Source organism: Muntiacus reevesi, chromosome 1 (genome assembly GCF_963930625.1).
Source record: "Muntiacus reevesi chromosome 1, mMunRee1.1, whole genome shotgun sequence".
In the NCBI taxonomy this organism is placed as follows: domain Eukaryota; kingdom Metazoa; phylum Chordata; class Mammalia; order Artiodactyla; family Cervidae; genus Muntiacus; species Muntiacus reevesi.
Window position 1 is genome coordinate 269,918,220 of NC_089249.1, and position 13,240 is coordinate 269,931,459.

A 13,240-nucleotide genomic window follows, 5' to 3' on the forward strand; every position below is an offset into this window, starting at 1 on the left:
ATCACAAAGAGTCAGACCACAACTGAGGGATGGAACTGAACTGAACTGAGGAACGGTAAAAGCTGGAGAGTCAGTGAAGGTGCAGATATGAACTATGAAGTCATATTTGGGATTGGCCAGTATATTTGAGTCAGCCAGAAAAGATCAATAAATAATTTGCCTCTCTTTCCACTTTTCATTTCTCTAACATGGGTGATGAAAAAGACAACTGTGAGACAGATTCTGATGTTTATTTTTCTAAATTAAAACCATATTCAGCATATGACCTGCCCAGTGAGATCATGACATATGAGAATCAAGGAAATGGTAGAATTATTTTTCTCTCCTCTTTCCCTTCTCTCTCTCCCTACAGAATGGAGTAAGGTAGGCTCCATGCTCCTCCTTGAATGTCCAATTTGGTACGAGAATTTTTTTTTAACATTCAACACAATGCAACAGATTTTTACTTTATATTTGCTTTTTAAACAAGTGTTAACCTTAAAAAAAAAATCACATTTACCCCAAAATCTGCATTAAAGTGTTTATATAAAAGGCTGGCATACGGAAAAATTTAAGGTAGAGTTACCTATACTTAATTATACGAATAAGGATACTTCTATTGAAATAATTGTCAGGATTAACTTGTATTTTAAGTGAAAAAACAATCACCTGTGGGAATTATGATTCTTAATATCTACAGATGATAATCAACAAAACTGGGTGGTTTGGATTAGAGGAACAAGAACACAATCATACCAACGTCATGTTTTGTCATTTGGGTTTACAATGGTCTGAACCAAAATCTTGAAAAACTGAAATTTACCAAAATGCCTGAGCTAACTTTTTCCACTTACAAGGCAGGTAATAGCTGTATCTCAATACCAGAGAGGCAAGGAATTTCACTTCAGTGTGACCTATTTATGCCTCTCAGATTCATCATATGCATTTTTTAATGACCCCGAACCAAAGGAAATGTAGAAACCTATTTGAAAAGCTGACATTAAGGTTGTGACACCAGTGAAAACAACAAGAGAATCTAAAGTTAAACTGACACACAATCCCCAAATCAGTCTGTTACACTCCTAATTTAAAAAACAGTTACTATGTGAGAAAGTGATGGCATGTCAGACTCTGCTTTGAAACTCCTGAATTTTGTCATTTGGTGTTTGTGTCACAACCTTAATATTATTTAAATATACTTTTAATATCTATTATTTAAAAAATATCTTTGAATTGAAGATACTCTGAAGCTTTGAAGCAGCCAACCTCAAAGCACTGCATTCCTAGCATGCCACTTTTATTAGAAGTGGTGCATAAAACATTTCCTGTTGACAAATCTAATTCATTAAAAGGTGAGATGGATGCATTTTAAAATAACTAGCTGGCATCATTATCTGCAGCACCTTTTATAAATTATTCCTCTCTTCCCTTTTGACTGAACTTGTCACAGTTCTCTCTTTCAGAGTCTGAGTGTTATGCCTTATAGTCAATGCTTTCAACATGTTTAGACAAGTCATAAGTTAAACAAGCAGCGGTACTTTATTTTCTAGAAATGAGAAAGGGTGGCAGAAGGATTTACAGATAATTTCAGTCAATTCATTGATTTTTAGCTAAGGACAAGGAAAGTCAGCTAGTGGTAGTTTCATCTTACACAAAGGATTTAAAAATAAAACTATACTGTTTGAGGAACAGGAAGAATTTCAAAGAAAGGAACATAAAGAGAGATGCTGGCAGCCCTGCTGCAGTATTGTGCAGAAGACTTACTTTAAAATTGAATTGTGCTTCCCCTGACATCGGAGATCAGGTACATCATAAAGCTGACAGCTGGCTGGCATGCTGCCTTCCTAAAGGAAAATGCTAACTGCATTTCTCTTAGAGGCCAAAGGAATAGAATTATAGAAGCTTTCAAGCAAACTGGGAAGATGGAGGACAAATCATTTAAAGTATGATGAAAAGCATTTCTTACCTAATTTTGTTTCAGAAGATTCTAAGAATGAGCTGGTCTTCTAATCCTAACGTAGGTGGTAACTTATTTCCTTCTGAGGTGTCAGTAGAAGAGCTGCCTTTTCGTCAGTGTCTTCAGCAGCTTTTTTCCAAAATATACAAAGCACACCTATAAAATAATTAGATATAGCTTTATCACCCACATGGAGGAGGCACAGTCACAACATGAGTGATCTACATTGGCAGTAACAATACTATCATTATGGTAGGATATACAGACTTGATCCAAGAGATGCTAGAAACACATAAAGACATCCTGAAGTTGGGGCACCTTAAAAAAGCTTATTAACAAGATGACTCCTAGATTATTGGCACATGGATAACAGATGCACCTTAAAAATATGCACAAAGTATCCCTTTTATTAGCATTGAGTTTTCAAATGTTCGTAAATAAAACATAGATCATAGACAGTAAGGGATGGCTGCACCATATGAATCAAGCAATACCTTTCAATACAATTAGAGCTTTCTTTTTTAATTACCAGTTGCCCCAGAACTGTTTCTTAAAACCATATTTGGGACATCCCTGGAGTTCCACTGGTTAAGATTCCAAGTTTCCAATAGAAAAGTAAGATTCCAAGTTTCCAAGTGGGCTTGGGTTTGATTCCTGGTCAGGAAACTAAGATTCCACATGCCACATAGTGAGGCCAAAATACTACAAAATAAATTTAAAAATTAAAATTTAAAAAAAAAATCATTTCCCCACTCTTCTAGGTTATCTCGATAAAGTAGATTCTGACTCAGTTGATCTGGGGTCAGGACCTGAGATTCTGTGTTTCTAATAACCTCCCACATAAAGTCACCAAAGAGGTGAGTCTGTAGTCTAAACATTCACTAGTGAGGTTCTACCAATCTATCTGACTTTGCCTGCACCAAAATACACTGCAGTTATTCTTGTTTTTTGGCCCTCTGTCTCTCTATATAATTTCAAAATCATTTGTCAAGTATTCTCTCCTCCCCTCAGATATACACATAAGTTTGATTGAATTGATCAAATTGGGCACCTATAAAATCTTGTTTCCCAAAGCCATGTGTATTACATATCATTCCATTTATTGAGGTCCTACTGTACAAAATAATGCTTTACTAGTTTCCTCATGGGAGTTTTGCACATCTCTTGCTATGTTAGATATATCCCCAGGAACATCATATTTTGAGTGTTAGTATAAATAATCTCTCTTCACAAGGGTTTTTTCAAGTTTTGTTTATATATGTTTATATTTGTATAATTTTGTACATTGGTATGTTTACCCAGGATATTTGTAAAACTCATTACATTTTACTGAAGCTTGATATCATGAACATTCCAAAATCTATACTTATTTATCTTGCCTTCTTAAAAGGAAAAGTCAAACAATAAGTATATTATTTAATAGAAAAAGCTATTTGATGATTTGTGATCAGCCAAAATGATCTCTTCATTAAGCCTGAAGTAAAGTAAAGTCACTCAGTTGTGTCCGACTCTTTGCGACCCCATGGACTGTAGCCTACCAGGCTCCTCTGTCCATGGAATTCTCCAGGCAAGAATACTGGAGTGGGTTGCCATTGCCTTCTCCAGGGGATCTTCCCGACCCAGGGATTGAACCTGGGTCTCCAGCATTGCAGACAGACGCTTTACCGTCTGAGCCACCAGGAAAGCCCAAGGTCAACTATAAAACTAATACAAAGAAGGTTCCAGATGTTTCTCTCAATATTTATTGATTGTTCTCATACTTCTTGCCTTTCCCTGGTATCTGAAATACAAGTGCTTAAATGTTACTAACATCTATTATCCCAAGCTGATATCCAGCTAATACTTCATCAGAAACAGACAAAAACCCTCATGGGCAACTTGGCCAGTCTAGGAACTAAATTTGAGCAAAAGAGAAAATAGAGGAATTATAACGAGAGACATGGTTCAGTTTGCCTTAAGAACTAAGGGGAGATGCCAACTCTAGGGAGCCATCATAGAGATACAACACATTACCTACACTCCATATCTGAAATCACAAGATTTCATGGAAAACCATAAATAACTGAAATTGCTTTCTTGATGACAATGTCAGCCTGCAGAGTGAATTATCCTTCAATGATAACTTTCAACAGCTTGATCAACGGAAAAAAATGAAGATTTACTTTTCTACAAACTGTCAACTTTGGTAATATTGCTGACCTGATAAAATGTAAATGTACATAGGTAAAAGAAAATGTAAACCCAAAGGTAAATGTGGGATACAGAATCAGGTAAAGAAGTAAAAAGAGGCAGTAACTAAAACAATAATAACCACTACAGTTTAAAAAAAAAAAAAAACTGTTCTCTAAAAATGGGTTCATAATCCACTAAAAAAACAACTATGAAGAAATATGGCAATGCACAATGGTATCACTGATTCAATGGACATGAGTCTGAGCAAACTCCAGAAGATTGTGAAGGAGAGGGAAGCTTGGCGTGCTGCAGCCCATTGGGTCACAAAGGAAATGACTGAGTGACTGAACACACAGAAAATCCTGAAAAGAACAGAGGAGAGCAGGACCCAAGAAGATGCGGTACGTATATACAATGGAATATTACTCGGCCATAAAAAGAATGAAATAATGCCATTTGCAGCAACATGGATGAACCTAGAGATTATCATATTAAGTCAAAGAAAAATAATCATATCACTTACATGTGGAATCCAAAAAAATGCTACAAGTGAACTTATGCACAAAAACAGAAACAGACTCACAGAATTTGAAAACAAATCTACAGCTCCCAAAGGTGAAAGGTTGAGGTGGGGGAGGAATAAATTAGGAGTCTGGGATTAACATACACACACTACTATATATAAAGCAGAGTACCAGGGAAGGTAGCAGGGGTGCCCCCAAAGAAAGGTCTGCCTCGTCTGGCTTCAGCAGACTTCCAGCATAATCATGGTTACCCACCTACTCACTCTAAAGCATGGAGAAGACAATGGCACCCCTCTCTTTTCCAGTACTCTTACCTGGAAAATCCCATGGACGGAGGAGCCAGGTAGGCTGCAGACTCCCGAAGAGTAGGACACGACTGAGCGACTTCACTTTCACTTTACACTTTCATGCTTTGGAGAAGGAAATGGCAACCCACCCCAGTGTTCTTGCCTCGAGAATCCCAGGGACAGGGGAACCTGGTGGGCTGCCATCTGTGGGGTCGCACAGAGTCGGACACGACTGAAGAGACTTAGCAGCAGCAGCAGCATTCTAAAGCAAACTGTACCATCAAATTGGTGCCATCCAAATGTAGTTTCTAGGCAGCTTTTTGACTTGCTTATTTGTAATACGAATGCATAGCCAAGGACCATTGGGCATTTGAAGAAAATCGTTTTGCTTTGTGTTCACATCTGAAACCAACATAAAACAAAAATTTGCCCCAAAAGAATATGGAGATAAGTCAAACTATAGAGCTAGACAAAATTGACAAATACAACCATTTTAGTCACCCAGGCACCCATAAATAGACCAAAGAAAGATAATAATTTGAGAAGTATTGATATTTGAAAAACTATTCATTTTTAGTTAAGAAAACTAGGACCCTGTGGTAGTCAGGCCCAGAGGTGCTCTCATCGATATCAACCAGAATTCAGTGAGCATAGAGGTTCTTCCAGAGTGGGCAAGATCACCAGAACCAGAAACAACTTTGCAGTGGTCAAAGGGGGCTCGGTGGAACTTGAGTGGTGGGTGATGCAAGCCTTCTGCAGCGTTTCACTGGAAGTGATGGCCTTACAAGAGGGAGCAAGAACAGAGAAGCAACAGCTCTATTAATCCAAGTTACGTTCACTCTTGGGGCAAGCGCATTCTTGGCTATGCCTAAGAGGATGTCCAAAGGAGGCCTGAGAGGAACAAAACTACCCACACATTGCTGAGGCTGAACAATCACAGCACAGAGGAAATGTGAAAAAGTTCAGGAGAAAACAATATAAAAAAACAATATAACTTTTAAATAAATTCCTCTATCAATACAGAGATTCATGAGCAGATGACAGACAACTTATGACAGATAACACTTCAAGATGACTTGAAGTGTTTAGGCACATTCACTGTCTGACCATCAGCTTATCAAGCTTCAAAGAGAGAAAGCGAGGGAAGTCCCAGGAAACCAAATGTAAAATTAATAACAAGAATCTCAAAAAGAAATAAAGAAAAAGTAAATAAGTGGCTAACTGTCACAAGAGAAATAGATGTCACTGATTTAATTTAGGCAAATTACTTAAAAAAAAAAAAACAAGCAAATAAAGCAGTAACAGGGAGAAAAAAAAAAATCAGAATCCAGACTTGCCACAATATATGATCTAAAATATCTACTTTCCAACAAGATAGTACGAGATATACAAGGAGGGAAAAAGTGGCCAATAGAAACTGGGTATCTCTAGATATTGAATTTAAACACAGTCTTTAAAACAGAATTATAAATACATTAAATGAACCAAAGGTGACCATACTTAAGAAATAAAATAAAAGTAAGGCAATGATGAATAAAAAAAGAGAGAGATTCTCAATAATGAGAAAAATGTTGGAAAACAACTAAATGGACATTTTAGACTTGAAAAGTATATGAAGTGAAAATTCACTTTACGAACCTGACAACACATTCAAGATGACCTGAAGAATTAATAAATTTAAGAGTGCTGTGCTAGTCACTCAGTCATATCCAACTCTGCGAGCAAATGGGCTGTAGCCTGCCAGGCTCCTCTGTCCATGGGGACTCTCTAGGCAAGAATACTGGAGTGGGTTGACATGCCCTCCTGCAGGGGATCATCTGAATACAGGGATCAAACCCAGGTCACCTGTACGGCAGTAGGATTCTTTATTGTCTGAGCCACCAGGGAAGCCCAAGAATACTGGACTGGGTAGTCTATCCCTTCACCAGGGGATCTTCCTGGCCTAGGAATCGAACCTGGGTCTCCTGAATTTCAGGCAGATTCTTTACCAGCTGAGCTACCAAGGAAGACCAGGGAATTAAAATCAGTTCAGCCAGTTGCTCAGTTGTGTCTGACTCTTTGTGATCCCATGGACTACAGCACCACAGCACGCCAGGCCTCCCTGTCCATGACCAACTCCTGGAGCCTGCTCAAACTCATGTCCATAGAGTTGGTGATGCTATCCAACCATCTCATCCTCTGTTGTCTATTTCTCCTAATCTCAATCTTTCCCAGCAACTCAGTTCTTCACATCAGGTGGCCAAAGTATTGGAGTTTCAGCTTCAGCTTTAGTCCTTCCAAAGAAAACACAGGACTGATCTCCTTTAGGATGGACTGGTTGGATCGCCATGCAGACCTAGGGACTCTCAAGAGTCTTCTCCAACACCACAGTCCAAAAGCATCAATTCTTCAGCGCTCAGCTTTCTTTATGGTCAAACTCTCACATCCATATGTGACTACTGGAAAAACCATAGCTTTGAACAGACAGGCCTTTGATAGCAAAGTAATGTCTCTGCTTTTTAATATGCTGTCTAGGTGGGCCATAGCTTTTCTTCTAAGGAGCCAGCATCTTTTAATTTCACGGCTGCAGTCACCATCTTGCAGTGATTCTGGAGCCCAAGAAAATAAAGTCTCTCATCAGTCTTTTGTTTCTTTAGGTAGATATACTCCTAAGTATTTTATTCTTTTTGTTGAAATGGTGAATGGTATTGTTTCCTTAATTTCTCTTTCTGTTTTTTCATTGTTAGTATACAGGAATGCAAGGGATTTCTGTGTGTTAATTTTATATCCTGCAACTTTACTATATTCATTGATTAGCTCTAGTAATTTTCTGGTAGAGTCTTTAGGGATTTCTATGTAGAGGATCATGTCATCTGCAAACAGCGAGAGGTTCACTTCTTTTCCTATCTGGATTCCTTTTACTTCTTTTTCTGCTCTGATTGCTGTGGCCAAAACTTCCAACACTATGTTGAATAGTAGTGGTGAGAGTGGGCACCCTTGTCTTGTTTCTGATTTCAGGGGAAATGCTTTCAATTTTTCACCATTGAGGGTGATGCTTGCTGTGGGTTTGTCATATATAGCTTTTATTATGTTGAGGCATGTTCCTTCTATGCCTGCTTTCTGGAGAGTTTTAATCATAAATGAGTCTTGAATTTTGTCAAAGGCTTTCTCTGCACCTATTGAGATAATCATATGGTTTTTATCTTTCAATTTGTTAATGTGGCGTATTACATTGATTGATTTGCGGATATTAAAGAATCCTTGCATTCCTGGGATAAAGCCCACTTGGTCATGGTGTATGATTTTTTTAATATGTTGTTGGATTCTGTTTGCTAGAATTTTGTTAAGGATTTTTGCATCTATGTTCATTAGTGATATTGGCCTGTAGTTTTCTTTTTTTGTGGCATCTTTGTCCCAGAAACTATAAAACTCCTAAAGGAGAACATAGGCAAAACACTCTCCGACATAAATCACAGCAAGATCCTCTATGACCCACCTCCCAGAATATTGGAAATAAAAGCAAAAATAAACAAATGGGACCTAATGAAACTTAAAAGCTTTTGCACAGCAAAAGAAACTATAAGTAAGGTGAAAAGACAGCCCTCAGATTGGGAGAAAATAATAGCAAATGAGGAAACAGACAAAGGATTAATCTCAAAAATATACAAGCAACTCCTGAAGCTCAATTCCAGAAAAATAAATGACCCAATCAAAAAATGGGCCAAAGAACTAAACAGACATTTCTCCAAAGAAGACATACAGATGGCTAACAAACACATGAAAAGATGCTCCACATCACTCATTATCAGAGAAATGCAAATCAAAACCACAATGAGGTACCATTACACGCCAGTCAGGATGGCTGCTATCCAAAAGTCTACAAGCAATAAATGCTGGAGAGGGTGTGGAGAAAAGGGAACCCTCTTACACTGTTGGTGGGAATGCAAACTAGTACAGTCACTATGGAAAACAGTGTGGAGATTTCTTAAAAAACTGGAAATAGAACTGCCATATGACCACAGCAATCCCACTCCTGGGCATACACACTGAGGAAACTAGATCTGAAAGAGACACGTGCACCCCAATGTTCATCGCAGCACTGTTTATAATAGCCAGGACATGGAAGCAACCTAGATGCCCATCTGGGCATGGATGACGGATGGATAAGGAAGCTGTGGTACATATACACCATGGAATATTACTCAGCCGTTAAAAAGAATTCATTTGAATCAGTTCTAATGAGATGGATGAAACTGGAGCCCATTATACAGAGTGAAGTAAGCCAGAAAGATAAAGAACATTACAGCATACTAACACATATATACGGAATTTAGATAGATGGTAACGATAACCCTATATGCAAAAAAGAAAAAGAGACACAGAAGTACAGAACAGACGTTTGAACTCTGTGGGAGAAGGTGAGGGTGGGATGTTTCAAAAGAACAGCATGTATATTATCTATAGTGAAACAGATCACCAGCCCATGTGGGATGCATGAGACAAGTGCTCGGGCCTGGTGCACTGGGAAGACCCAGAGGAATCGGGTGGAGAGGGAGGTGGGAGGGGGGATCGGGATGGGGAATGCGTGTAACTCTGTGGCTGATTCATATCAATGTATGACAAAACCCACTGAAATGTTGTGAAGTAATTAGCCTCCAACTAATAAAAAAAAAAAAAGAAAAGAAAAGAAAGTCTCTCACTGCTTCCATTGTTTCCCCATCTATTTACCAAGTGATGGGACTGGATCTCATGATCTTCGTTTTTTGAATGTTGAGTTTAAGCCAACTTTTTCACTCTCCTCTTTCACTTTCATCAAGAGGCTCTTTAGATCTTCTTCGCTTTCTGCCATAAGGGTGGTATCATCTCTGTATCTGAGGTTATTGATGTTTCTCCAGGCAATACTGATTCTAGCTTGTGCTTCATCCAGTCAACCATCTCTCATGATGTACTCTGCATATAAGTTAAATAAGCAGGGTGACAATATACAGCCTTAATGTACTCCTTTCCTGATTTGGAATCAGTTTGTTGTTCCATGTCCGGTTCTAACTGTTGCCTCTTGACCTGCATACAGATTTCTCAGGAGGCAGGTCAGGTGGTCCGGTATTCCCACCTCTTTAAGAATTTTCTACAGTTTGTGGTGATCCACACAGTCAAAGGCTTTGGTGTAGTCAATAAAGCAGAAGTACATGTTTTTCTGGAACTCTCTTGCTTTTACGATGACCCAAAGGATGTTGGCAATGTGATCTCTGGTTCCTCTGCCTTTTCTAAATCCAACTTGAACATCTGGAAGTTCACAGTTCACATACTGTTGAAGCCTGGCTTGGAGAATTTTGAGGATAACTTTGCTAGCATGTGAGATGAGTGCAATTGTGCAGTAGTTTGAACATTCTTTGGCACTGCCTTTCTTTGAGATTGCAATGAAAATTGACCTTTTCCAGTCCTATGGTCATGGCTGAGTTTTCCAAATTTGCTGGCATATTGAGTGCAGCACTTTCATAGCATCATCATTTAGGATTTGAAATAGCTCAGTTAGAACTCCATCACCTTCACTAACTTTGTTCGTAGTGATGTTTCCTAATGCCAACTTGACTTCACATTCCAATATGAACTTAAAAAAGATGCATATAAATAATATAATCTGAAGAACAAAGAGAAAAAATAGTTCTTAAAGAATGAGCAAAGACTCAGACACTTTGGATAATCATACCCATATCAAAAAGCATGTAATGAGTATCTCAGAAAAAAATGGAGACAGAAAAAGGGATAGAAAAAATATATATGAAGAAATAAAGGATAAAAAATATACCGAATCTGTAAAAAAAAATTCATGTACTCATCAAAGGCTCAACAGATCCCATGCAGGACAAATGCAAAGAGATGGATATTCAGACATAATCAAACCATTGACAGACAAAGATAAACAGAAAATCTTTAAAGCAGCAAGAGAAAAGTAAATGCTCACATATATGTGAGCATCAATGAAACAATGGAGACCAGAAGTCAGTGAAATGAGAAATTCAAAATGCTGAAAGAAAAAACTGTCCACTAAGTATACTATATTGAGAATAATTACCTTTAAATTGAAGGCAAAATAGAGCCATCACTTTAAAACTGAAGATAAAATAAAGACTAAGAATGTGTTGCTAATAGAGCTGTCTAAGAAAATATTAAGGGAAATCCTTCAAGCTGAAAGGAATTGACATCAGATGATAACCTAAATCTAGAGTAATAAACAGAGTTCCAGAAATGGCAAAATGTGGGCTAATATAAAGACTCTCTAAAATGTAACCTTATTTCTTTTAATTGAACTCTTTAAAAGACATAACTTGCATAAAGCAATAACTATAATAATGTATCATTTATTTTAAAACATGTAGAGATGTAATACACATGATAATAATAGAAACAGGAAATAGGAATAAAACTATGATGGAACAACATTTCTCTATTTTATGAAAATTTAGTTGATATTAACTGCTTAGGCTTGTTCTGGTAAATTAAGATGCAGATTATATTCTCTAGTGCAAGCATTAAGAAAATAACTTTTTAAAAGGCAAAGTTTCACTAGAAATTAAAATGTGACTATATTAAAAATATGAATCTAATATAAAATAAGGCAACCAAGGTAGAGCAAAGAAATAAGAAAGACGAGTTACATAAGACAAAGTAAGATGGAATATGTAAACTGATCACATCCACAAGTACACTAAATATAAAAGGTCTAAACACTTCCATTAAAAGGCAGAAATTGTTAGACTAGATAAAAAAGGAAGATGCGACTATGTATCATCTATAACAGACATATTTTTCACTCAAAGACAATAAATAAATTAAAAGTTAAGAGATGGAAAAGATAAGTCATGGAAACAGTAAGCATGAGTTGGAATTACTAAAATTAGACAAAATAAGCTTCAAGAAATAGTATTTGAGAAAAATGGATAGAAAAGGGTCAATACATTAGAAAGATACTATAGTCGCAAATATATATGCACCTAAAGGGCTTCCCTGGTGGCTCAGCAGTAAAGAATCAGCCTGCAAAGCAGGAGCCACAGGAGCCGTGGATTCAATGCCTGGGTAGGGAAGATCCCCTGGAGGAGAGCATGGCAATCCACTCCAGTATTCTTGCGGGAGAATCCCATGGACAGAGGAGCCTGGAAGGCAACAGTCCACAGGGTTGCAAAGAATCAGACACAACTGAAGTGACTTAACACGCATGCAACTAAAACAGCACCTCAAAATCAATGGAGCCTTGGGAAGCTGTGGTACATATACACCATGGAATATTACTCAGCCGTTAAAAAGAATGCATTTGAATCAGTTCTAATGAGATGGGCGAAACTGGAGCCCATTATACAGAGTGAAGTAAGCCAGAAAGATAAAGAACATTACAGCATACTAACACATATATATGGAATTTAGAAAGATGGTAATGATAACCTTATATGCAAAACAGAAAAAGAGACACAGAAGTACAGAACAGACTTTTGAACTCTGTGGGAGAAGGTGAGGGTGGGATGTTTCAAAAGAACAGCATGTATAATATCTATGGTGAAACAGACCACCAGCCCAGGTGGGATGCATGAGATGAGTGCTCGGGCCTGGTGCACTGGGAGGACCCAGAGGAGTCGGGTGGAGAGGGAGGTGGGAGGGGAGATCGGGATGGGGAATACATGTAACTCCATGGCCGATTCATGTCAATGTATGACAAAACCCACTGAAATGTTGTGAAGTAATTGGCCTCCAACTAATAAAAAAAAAAAAAAAAAAAATCAATGGAGCCAAAAATGAGAGAATTGAAATTTGAGACTATTTGAAAATTATAATTATATACTTACATCCCCTGCACTCAATAATTGATGGAATTAAACAGAAAATCAGCAAAACTACAAAGATCTGAATACTATCAAACTATGCAATCTAATTCCTACATATAGACCACTCTACTCAATGACAGCAAAATACACAATTTTTTCCAAAGGTCAATTTTTTTTTTCCAAAAATAGATCATATTCCAGGTCAGAAACAAGTCCCAATAAATATAAAAGTTATAAGATCATAAAAGGTATGTTCTAAAAGTATAACAGAATTAAATCAGAAATCAATAGCATTAAAAAAATCTTAGAAAACTCCTAATATTTGAAAATTAGAGAACATTTAAATAACAAGTCAAAAAGGAATCACAGAAGATCTCAGAAAGTATTGTTTATTAAGTGATAGTAGAAACACAATGTGTCACATTTTATGAGACACACAAAAAGCTGTAGAAGGAAATCTACAGCTTTATTTTTTTTTCCTTGCTTACTAAGCAGTTTATTTGTTAATATAGCTTTAAACACACATCA

At 37.3% G+C, this 13,240-nt stretch overlaps 1 protein-coding gene across 7 annotated transcripts in view; it reads right to left on the minus strand.

Annotated features, from left to right (window-relative positions):
• The window catches only part of KIAA0825 (KIAA0825 ortholog), a 410,996-nt gene that overhangs the window by 373,162 nt on the left and 24,594 nt on the right, over positions 1–13,240 (minus strand). For all 7 annotated transcript variants that reach the window (XM_065936747.1, XM_065936741.1, XM_065936733.1 and 4 more), the window contains exon 2: positions 1,946–2,092. The gene's annotated coding sequence lies outside the window, so the exon portion shown is untranslated. The remainder of the gene's footprint in view (positions 1–1,945; positions 2,093–13,240) is intronic.